The sequence below is a fragment of the Mus pahari genome, chromosome 4 (assembly GCF_900095145.1).
Source record: "Mus pahari chromosome 4, PAHARI_EIJ_v1.1, whole genome shotgun sequence".
Classification (NCBI taxonomy): domain Eukaryota; kingdom Metazoa; phylum Chordata; class Mammalia; order Rodentia; family Muridae; genus Mus; species Mus pahari.
The window spans coordinates 90,782,826-90,794,279 of NC_034593.1; positions in this window are offsets into that span (position 1 = coordinate 90,782,826).

The window sequence follows — 11,454 nt, forward strand, 5'->3', positions numbered from 1 at the left end:
GAGAGAGAGAGAGAGAGAGAGAGAGAGAGAGAGAGAGAGAGAGAGAGAGAGAGAGGCCAAGAGACAGACAGAGACAGACAGTCAGAGACGGAGATGAGCAGAGAGGATTGCTCTCCCTGTCCAGAAAGCACGCTGAGGAGGAAGATGTCTTATTTACAGGTCAGGAAGCACCCTCAGCTGACAATGGATCAGCACTATGATCCAGGATTCAGCCTTGAGAAATGTGAGAAAATAAATTTCTGTGGCGTCCATCACCCGCCTCTGGTGTTTTACCCTCAGCCTGAGCATAACAACACAAATTCTCAAGCTAATTGTTTACCAACTACCACAGCATATGTTTCCACATACAATGTTTTCTGAATGTGCCATTTGCACTAAAATCTACATATAAATTGAATTAGCTAATTAATACAGGTACAATGTATCTCAGGATAGAACTCTCCAATGACTCCATTTCTCATTATTCTCCACATATTTATATATCTTTGCTTTGAACCTCTGGACTAAATCGCACTGGCTCCTCATTTAACTGAAAAGTGCCCAGACCACATTAACCAAATGTTCCTTTATTCCCTTTGCCCTGGTAGCCGGACTCTTTCCTGAAACCTTCCCTACAGCTGAGAACAGGCCCGCGCTCCTATTTTGTGACTGAGTCTGTGCTTGTATTCAGATCCCACACTTGTTCTCCAGGATATGTTGGGACTTAGAACACAGGTAGCCAGTGTTTCCCTTTCAGGTGCAGAAAGCGCCAAACAGGGAGCTGGTGGGGACGACCACTCCCTAAAGGCATGAACGTCAACTCCCTCACTTCCGGCTCATTGAAGCCTTACGGGAGCCCTGTCAGGTCAGAAACATTACCTATATTTTGTGGATCTACAAAGAGAAGAAGTACTTAGTAGCTTCCCTCTGTCTTATTGAAATGCGCTTCTTGGCGAGGGCGCCTGTGTTTGTCCTTTGGAGGGGAAGGACAAACTGCTGAACAGGGCAGGTGACACATAGGCACAGGGTAGTGACTGGTGCTTCCTTATTTCGTGCCTTGTGAATGCTTTACCTCACTCAAGCACCACGGGTACACTTAGATGCACCTATGTGCTAGGAGCTGACGCTGGGCAGAGTGGACAGCCCTTCCTCACATTGGAAGCTGAGCCCCGCTGCTTCCCTTCAGATGCTGCAGCTCCTCCCAAGCTGTTTCCTCAGTCAACCTGTTCTCCAGGCACAGAACTGCTATTTGTCGGCTTTAGGGCTTGGCGGGCATCTGAACAATGCTTAAGGAAATGCAGGTCATCCTGCTACGAGCAGCATTTTATTGAGCAGGTCGTATCTTGAGCAATGGCCACTAGAGAACCTTCCATTATTCGTGGCTAGCAGGGTGGTACAAATAGTTGCTGCCAGACAGGCCAGGAAACAATGCAAAGACTCCCTAAAGACAGACTTGAGAATTTGTAGCGCCTGCCTTCAGTGACAGGAGACCACCACAAAACACATCTTCCCGTGTTTATATAAACACCCTCATAACGTCACACCGAGTGACCACACACTCAACATGTATTGGGCTAAAAGAGACTCTGTGGAAGTTAGTGCTGAGTGCAAAGGGCTCCCCCGCTTCAATGTCACCTCTCTCTTAAGAGCGAGAGGACGTCACACTTAGGTCCTATCATTGTTGTTGCCCCAGTGGGGCTCCTGTGACTCTCGTGTTACTGATGTGTCCCTGTTCATGAGAGGGCAGAGTCTCTGCACGCTGCAGAAGAGGGAGCACTGCTTTGGGCATCATGATCCTCAGTGATCATAAGACAGAACTGTCTCCCTAATTGTATGCATCAACTTGACTGGGCTAAAGAATGCCCAAGATAATTAATAATATACTGTTTCTGGGTATGTCTGGGAGGATGCTGCAGGGAGAAAATGAGCAAGCAAGCCATGTAAAGATGATCAGCCCTGTGGGCAGAGAGTTTGCTCAGTGGTTAGAGCACCCATTGCTCTTGCAAAGGACCCAGGTTCAATTCCCAGGTGGCCCACAACCATCTATAACTCCAGTTCCAGGTGTTCCGACACCCTTTTTGAACCTCCATGATCACCATGCACACCTGAGGTACACATAGATACATGCAAGAAAAACATTCAATACACATGAAATAAAATAACCTAAAGAGAAACAATTAAATAAAAAGATCAGTCTCCAGGTTGGTAGTTACAAGCTGTTACCAGCACAAATAGAACAAAAGCCTGAGAAATGGCAAATCCTCTCTTCTTGAGGTGCTGTCCGTCTTCTGCCCTTGAATACCAGAGCTTTTGATCCTTGAGGTTACAAGGCCTATGTGCCTTTGCCCTTCAGTTCTCAGGCCTTACCCCACAGTGCGGGAACCACCTCACTGGCTCCCCTAGTTCCTCAGGCCCCTGGGTTCTGATTAAGTCACACCATCTGCTTCACAGGGTCTCTGGTATAGACCACAAACATTGGTCTAGAGATCTCACTGCTTCCATAACTGTGTGAAACAATTTCCAAAGCAAAATTCCTCTAACATCTCTGTCTAGATCCTGTTACTTTTGTTTCTCTGGAGAACTCTGACTGATGCCATTTTCTCCCCCGTGTTGTCACAGAGATTCAATCCTTCTAAACCCATGGTGTCTGCTCAATGAAGTAAGTGTTCACTTCACTTCCCTCTTTGCTGAGAGAAGGGACTTTGTCAGCAAAACCTCATCACACAGTCAGAACCACGGGATGCTCGTTAAAAATATGTATCTCACCATTCCTCTTTAATGCTTGAATTACGCAATGTCAGTCACCTATTTGATCCTCAATTTTTAATTTTAATGATCTTTATCATTTTATCATATACTGTGTGAGGTAGTTTTTTACATATTATTTTTAATTACTCCAGCATAATTCACTAAAAGAAGTATTCTCTCCTCCGTAAAGTCGCAGCGATAGTAGAAATCAGGTAAACGCATTTGTGTGGCTAGACTTCTCACCACCAATCCTTCTCTATTGGTTCTTTATTTGTATGTAGACACATTTCAGATGGTCTTAATTACTGTAATTTAAAGAATTTCCTGTAACCTGATCATGGAGTTCCTTCAACCTTTTATTTTTACACATGGTCTTTTTGGTCCCAAATAATATGTATTTTTATACATATTTTACATATACATTATACATATTTTAGCATTAGAACGAGCATATTGATGCCTAAAAGTATCTGGGATTTGAGTCAGGATTCCGTTAAGTGTGACACTAATGAAGTTTGGGGCTTGAAAAGTATTTACTTTGGGGGGTGCCGGTTTACGAATTTCAGAGTGTTCAGAGAACACTGGTCTCTCTCTCACTAGCATTTCCCCGAGAAGAGACACCAAAATGTCTCCCCACACTGTTAACAGCTGCTTCACATCAGTAGATCAGCTCAAAGATAATTGACATGTTAATGATGCTGAGTCTTTTAACTATGAAAATAGACTCACTAATAGGCCTTTTTCAGCCCAGCAATGTCTTACTTATAGTGTTAAATGTAGGGTTCTTAAATTTTTATTTCAAGGCATTTGATGTTTTATTCTATTATAGGTATGATTTTCAAGTCATTAGATATTAAACTACAGTTTATTTTCTGTACTGATCTAGCGTCTGATTTGGGATTTCCCAAAATGTAATCAAGTCACCCGAAAATAAAGACAGTTTAACTTCTGTTTCAATGTTTTTTTTGCCTTTACTGTCTCTGTCCTGTTGAATCGCTGTGAGAATAAGCCCACCAGAGACCACCACACAGGTGCTCTTGAAGACAAAGGAAAAGTCTTTATTGCCAGCCAGCTGCTGCACAGGGTACTTGACCAAATCCTGCAGCCCCAAGCCCAGGCCTTTCAGCTCTTTATCTTTTACACACAAAGACTATATCCTGGTCGGCACACTTCAGTTAGGACAAGTGGAACTACAGAAGCCAAAAAGCAAGGCTAGTGCATTAAGGGACATTTTCCTCAGGGCTTTCTTGAAACTATGGACTAGGTCTTTGTTTCTATTTTCCCAGGCTTTGGGGCCTGTGAGGATTTTGAGGTCAGCAGGGTGCTTCTAACACGGCATCAGTAGTGCTAGGGTCTGTATTACATTACAAGAACTTTCAGTCAAGTGTTCAAGAGATAGAGTGCTAGTTGGCATCCCATCAAACTCCTAATAAAAGGCAAGAAGTGCTCGGTATTCTATAGCTGAATTTGACAGCCTTTGTCAACTTGAAGAAGCTCCTCCCTATTGTCTGTCTGCTGAGAAATGTGTTGAATACGAACTCTAAAAACTATTAAATTCTTTCCCTGCATCTATAGAGCTGATGAAGAAATTTTCTCTCCATTCTGTTAACAAAATGATTTTGCACTTAGCCCTGGAAAACACTATTCTACTTTATGTGTCTATAAATCTGATTACTCCAGGCACTTCTTATGAGAGACTCTTGCACCACTTACCCATTTATGATTGATATGGTTTTCTTACAGTGTCTCCCAGGATCATCCATGTTGTAATATGTTTCACAATGTCCTGCCCCTTTAAAAGGATGACTCACACTCTATTGTGTATAGTATCATATTCTGTTAATTTATCCATGTATCCACGGGCCTTGGGTTGCCTTTAGAGTTTTGGCTATTGTGCGTGCTGTTGTTATGAACACGAGTGTATAAAATCTCTTCATGGCCTTGCTTTCACTAATTTGGCTATAAACCCAGAAGCAAAGTTACTGGATTATATGGTAATTCCATTTCCATGTTTTGCAGTAAGATAATGCAAATCAGATAAGGAAAAGGAATGAAAGGAATTGACCTATTGCTTGCTTGCAACAGCTAGGCTGCTTTACATTCCCAACGATGATACTCAAGCTTTCTAACGAGTGTGTTACACAGAATTCATTTGCAATGTGTGATAGGCTTACCTTTGAAAGGTAAAATAGCAAACTAGCTGCATATGCAGCCTTGTGATCTGTGTCTGTGCTCATAACCTTGAGATGATGTTTTAATGGTGGAGTTTTGGGTATCTGGTGATGGCTTCAGGAAGTGAGGCAGGATTCAAAGGATTGAACCCTTCCTCTAAACCTTCTAATTCCTTGCACAATTATCTCATATATTACCTTGGATCTAAGTGCCTTTAAATAGAAATGCATGCTCCAAATACCTCTGTCTGCATCACTCCCTAAGGACTCTCCTCAGACAAATTGTTTTCCTTTTAATTTACCTGCTTAAGTCTAAGCTGCTGATCCTTCCTCTATAGAGTAATCGTACCAAGAGCTATTAATGGTATATGTTTCAATTAGGGACTCAGTGCGTGTGCGCGCATGCCACACACACACAGAGAGACAACAAAGGACACTCACTGCTATTGCCGTAGTATATATCTATTCTGCGTGTCCCAAACTCTCAGTGATTATTTTATGTTTTGTTGTTTGTTTGCTTGTTTGTTTGTAGAATTTCATGAAGTACAAAGTGTCCTTGGCTTCATCTTGCAGCTGAGGAGCTCCTGATCCTCCTGCCTCCTCCTCCCACGTGCTGGTCCTACAGTGTGAGCCCCAATGCCCGGTGCTCCCAGTGATTAGTGTTGTAGCTAATAACTACAGTGTTGAAAATCCCTCATGTTGAAGAATGGCTTGTGCACCATGGCCAGCTGCTCACGTGCACCAGTGATAAGGGGCAGGTTCCATATTATGGAGTCTCTCCATGCAGTGCTGAGTGTGACATCAAGCTGTATGGAAATGCCTCCTGGCAGCATGTAAGAAGATGACCCAGGAGAAGAGTAGGGGCACACTCATGATCTCAGTTACGGGGGGGGGGGGAGTAGGGAGTGCTCTGAGATCCTGTTGTATTACAGCTCGAGCTGACTTTCATCCAGTCTAGAACAAGCAAACAAAAGAATAAGCAGTGCAGCTCTCCCCTAAGACTTTGTGTAGGCCTCAGAAATACTGAGGTCAACTCAAGGGATTAGTCACGATCACAGGCGGGGAGAAAAAAAAAGTTTCCACAGTAAAAGACACACAACCAGAAATACAATTGGGACTTGACAAGTCATTTGTTGTCTCATCGAGTCATTGGTTATAACTGGAACAATGGGTACCAAAAAGGGATCGGGAGAGATGGGTTATCAAGGATCCTATTATTGAATGCACAGATCAAACTAGGCACCCTCTGCCTCACAGAAAGAATAACTTTGCACTTTCATACGCAGGTGCTAATAGCCGGGACACTTAGGAATCACTGTCCATACCTAATGTGACCTTTTGTCTCAGCAAATGGTTTCAACAATACATTTCTAGTTGGTAGTTGGTCCAGAAGAGGTGATGTGGTAGAAGCTTCCAGTTTCTAACAATCACATTAAATGTAGACATGAGTAAAAGAAGATAGATGGAGACAGGCATGATGGTGCATACCTATAATGCCAGTACTCAGGAGCCCAAGGCAAGAAGATTCTGGGCTAGCCTGGCCTACATAGCAAGATCCTATCTCATAAAAGCCAAAAGAAAAAATAATTGAGATAGCAAATGTAACTGCCTGCTATTTCTATACATGTCCTGATATCCTTACTGTCGCTGAATTTGCCAATAAATATTAGCTACTTTGTGACCAAATTCTTTCTTTCTTTTACTTTCTTTTTCTTTCTTTCTTTCTTTCTTTCTTTCTTTCATTCTTTCTTTCTTTCTTTCTCATATCTGAGTCAGAGTCTTGCTATGTGGCCCAGGTTTGCCTAAAACTTGAATTTTCTGGTAATTTTGTTCTACACTCAAGGCATTTACAAAATCAATGCCACCTGCATTCTTCACATTAGGAAAATGATTGTTTTGCAGCCAGCTGCCCTGCTTCACCTTGGTACCACTGCCTTCTCAGCCCAATTTCAGCCCAACTCTTCACTGGTCATTTTCATTGCCTGAACACTCAAGCTCTCCTTTCCAGGTAAGCAACATTCCTTGGCTAACCAACGGTCACCATAAAACCCAAATCTCTATGCACATTCTAGACCCCTTTGCCCAGCCCTCTCTGGGGGACATGACACTTAAACCAACTTGGAGGTACTTGATGCGTGGCATTTTTCTTGAGAGTCTCCTCTGCCTAGACTGTTTACCTCGACTCAAGTTTTCTTTTAAAGGTACGCCATTACTTTTAATCCTCAGTCAAATAGCATCGCCTTTATGATATTTCTCTCATTTCTCAGTGGTCTTAGTGCTTAGTTCACTGGGGGTACAATGAATAGCCAGTGTGACAGAAGTGCCATCTGAGGGAATACAGATACCTTGGAGCCTGTCTGGTCTGGTGTCCCTTCAAGCAGGCTTGTATGACCTCCCTGCAGGAAGCAAAGGCACAAAGAAGATGAAATACACAGCAATTGAGGCCACAGGACAGAAGGCAGAAGGAGGACCATGGTCCCAGAGTGGCCAGGGTTTAGATGTTACAAGGGAGATGTTGGGCAAAAGACCAGAGAGCTCTTTTCACAAGAGTGTAACTAGACATCAGAAAGTCATAGAGACCTTAGATCTGTCCCCTTAGAGCTGAGTGGGATGCAGACAGACAGAGAGTCACCATGGAGGGCAATGCTGCCTGCTCATCTCTCATGCCCCAGCATCCCACACTCCATGGAATCCATGGTACCCAACTAAATCACAGGGTGTTACAGAGAGAGACTTCACTAGCATGTGAATCCTCAGAATCCTGCAGAATCCTCAGGTATATCTGAAGGACATTATTGATGTCGAAGACCCTGTTGTAAGCAAGCCGTGACAAAAGCCTATAAAATCTGGATTACTACTATTGATTTCATTTCATATGAGCGCAGGTAGGGCCGGAAAAAAAATGGAGATACAGTGACATTTGCTTCTAATTTGAAGTGGTTTCAAACCTATTTATAAGCTGGCTGCTGAGATGCAAGCAAGCTGCTTTCTTTGACTCAGCTATTGTAGATGAGAGCTGCAGCCACCACTGGGAACCCCACCATGGAAAATGAACTAAACAAGCTCGTATGTCTACATAAGCCCCTGAGTTGAACCATGTGACATGAGTATTACCATCCTCACAGCTTCCCCCCATAGCAATAAATGTAAGCACAGTGTTTGTGGTAAGGCAGTGGAAGGACAAAAGCTCTCAACCTGTGAGTCTCGACCCCTTCGGGATCAAATGGCCCTTTCACAGGGGTAGCATATCAGGCATTTACATTACGATTCACAACAGTAGCAAAGTTACAGTTATGAAGTGGCAACAAAATAATTTTATGGTTGGGAGGGGACTGTATTAAAGGGTCACAGCCTTAGGAAGGTTGAGAATCACTAGTTTAGGATTGCTTGGAAGCCTATATTTTGGTTCTTTTTGTTCTGCACAGTGCTAGCTGATCCTAACCTCTCAGTACCAGATCCTCATTTGTAGGACAGAAACAATCCCTTCTGTGTAGGACGCCAGAAAACTCCACGATAGTGAATAAATTCTGAACAGTCGTGAGGAATCAGTGTGGCTTGCATCTTTTCAACACTGCATTCATCCTCAGCTATAAATCAGTCAGGGTTACACATGTCCCAGAAGACTAAAAACAATGAGCAGAGCAGCCCTGCCTTATTCATGTCTGTGTCAGCCTGCCTCGCTTAGACAGGGTTCTCAGAACAGTGCCCTGGAGTTCCGAGGGGCAGCCAGCTTCCCACCCTTAACGGCCAGCCTGCTAAGGAGCATCCCAAGTGTAGAATCGGCTTGGACCACACACCAGTCCAGAGAGCCTAAGACTGTTTATTAAGTCAGCCAAATACACAACAACGGGAGACAAAATAGGTCAAATCAAGTGTTTCAGGAACATCACACGTGGCTACAATGGGCAAAACGGTAACCAGAAGAGACAGAAGCTAGAAAAATGGTCTCTGTACAGGGTCAGAAAGAAATCATTTTAGACTTCATAGGTCACATGGTATTCCAGTTTTCTTTATGTTGCTGTGATTAAAAAAAAAAAAAACTGACCAAAAACAACCTGGAGAGAAAGGGTTTGTCTGCCCGATACATCCAGGTCACGATGCATCACTGAGGAAAGCCAGGGAGAGGCTTGAAGCAGAAACCCTGGAGGAACAGCACTTACTATATCAGTCCCTGGCTCACTTCCTTACCCAGCCCAGGCCCCCTGCCTAGGGATGGATGGCACTGTCCACACTGGACCAGGTTGGCCTACATCAACTAGCAATCAATAAAATCTCTCTTAGACGTGCCTCCAGCCCAGCCCGACCTAGGTAACTCCTCAATTGACGTTGACTCTTCCCAGGTGACTCTTAAGTTACAGAAAGTTGACAATAAGAACGAGCCAGCACACACACAGTCTCCTTAGCAACCTCCCTTTGTGGTCATTTCCTCACAAAGGCAGCCATGCATACAATGTAAGGGAATGAGAATGACTGTATTCCAGTAAATTGTATTTAAAGCACGGGTGTAAGGCTGTACCAGACCCTTGGGATGTGGTTAGCCAATTCCTGAGATAAAGGTTTGTCTCATTGCCAAGGAGGACTTATTACAAAGCTGCAAGTAAAGCCAGGTGGGGGGCACAGAATAGGAAAGTTGCAACCACTGAGCCCAAGAGAAGCCCTCCACAGGATGCAAACACCAAAACAAACAAGGGTACAACCGGAGAGAAGTCTCCTGGAAAATATATTTTATGGTAGGTCAAAGTTAGTAGTAGTTAAAGTGCGGGCTGGATAGGTTTGAGGTTCTGAGTTCAAATCCCCACTACTCACATAAGAGCAGTGTATGGTTGTACATGTCTGTACCCCAGCTCTGGGTTGGCATACGTGCTGAGAGGGGGGAGGGAAGGAGCATAAGACTAGTGCATCCTGGTGGTGCACTGGCCAGTCTGTTTAGCCCAAAACAGGTGAGCTCCAGGTTCTGTAAGAGATCCTTCCTCAAAAAAAAAAAAAAAAAAAAAAAAAAAAAAGGAGGTGATTGAGAAATATATCCCAGTATCCCAGTGTCTACTTCTGGCCTCTACACATACCACACAGGTGCATATATCTGCACACTTAGATCAGTACACACACACACACACACACACACACACACACACACACACACACGCCAAAAGTTAAAGAGTTTAGGGGGTTCAGTTGGCTACAAACTGATTGTTGAACCAGTAGTGAGCTATAGCTCCAAAGGCAATCAGATGTGCTTGCTGCTCATGCCATTTATGCAAGAGAGCATCCAGAATGGGCCAGGCGATACTGCTGTGGGGGTAGACATATTGAGTCACCACCCTTTCGTCTACCACAATGCCTGACAAGCAAGCAATGTTTCAGGGACATACTTTCCCAGGCTGCCCTCTGGCTGGAAAAGCCCTGTCTCCTGGAAGAAGGTCTGTCCTGGGTTTGATGGGAAAGAAGTAACAGTTGAGGTAAGGAAGGGAAGGGGAAGAAGGCTGGAAGATTACTTCCAGAACGAGATGGGAAGTGCCACAGTGCGTTCATGATTCTCCAGCCAGGTGTCCATTCAAATACAAGTTTCTTCTAGGCATGCCATCACAGAAGCAGTCAGATCTCTGTGAGTAATGGCTCATCAGTTAAAAGCCCCGGCTGCTCTTCCAGAGGACCCAGGTTACTTTTCCAGCAACCACATGGCAGGCAGCTCATGACCATCTATAACTTCAGTTCCAAGATATCATGCCCTCATGTGACCTTAGTGGACTCTGCATGCACGTGGTACACAGGCATACATGCAGGCAAATTATTAATACACAAAATAAAGATAAAAGAAATTTAGAAAGGCCTCTAAAAATGGGGAGTGTGGGGGCATCATATTTATGTCTGAAGAACTATCTAATTTCGTTCTTCTTTTCATCATTACCTGGGAGAGAAGAAGTTAATGTGTTGGTTATTTGAGAAAAACATTTGGAATGTTTCAAACGAGGCTTTAGAGGGAGTTGGATTAAGGAAGCAGCAGGTCTGTGGTGGCAGTTCTCACAGCCACGGATAATCTGCTTGCAAAGGAGCAAAGGAACTAATTATCTTTGGAGAGGACTGTGTGCCTGATAAAATAATTAAAAATAAATGGCTCTCCTTAGAAATGCAAATTACCAAGTACTGAAGAAACCCTGGTGGTCACATAGACAATAAATAGATGTGTTATCTGAGGTTCTTTATTTGATTGATTTTCAATTCTGGCTACAGCCAGGCCTGCTCAGTGGAAGTAGCTCTTGAAAGCCTTGAACCAACATGCCTCGCCCTTGGGATTTCTAGGGTGAGATTAGGAAGCTCGAGAGTCAGACTTGACCCTCTTCTTCCCTTGAACCCACACTCCAGTACTATGAGCATGAGGCAGGAGCATTACTGCAGAGCCGTCTCCCAAGTTCTACTGAAGCCCTTTCCTCTGACTCAGTGCTTTCAAAGAAGGCACGGGCCAAGGCCTAGCACTATGGCAATGTGTGTGTGTGTGTGTGAGTGTGTGTGTGTGTGTGTGTGTGTGTGTGTGTGTGTGTGTGTGTGTGTGTGTGTGTGT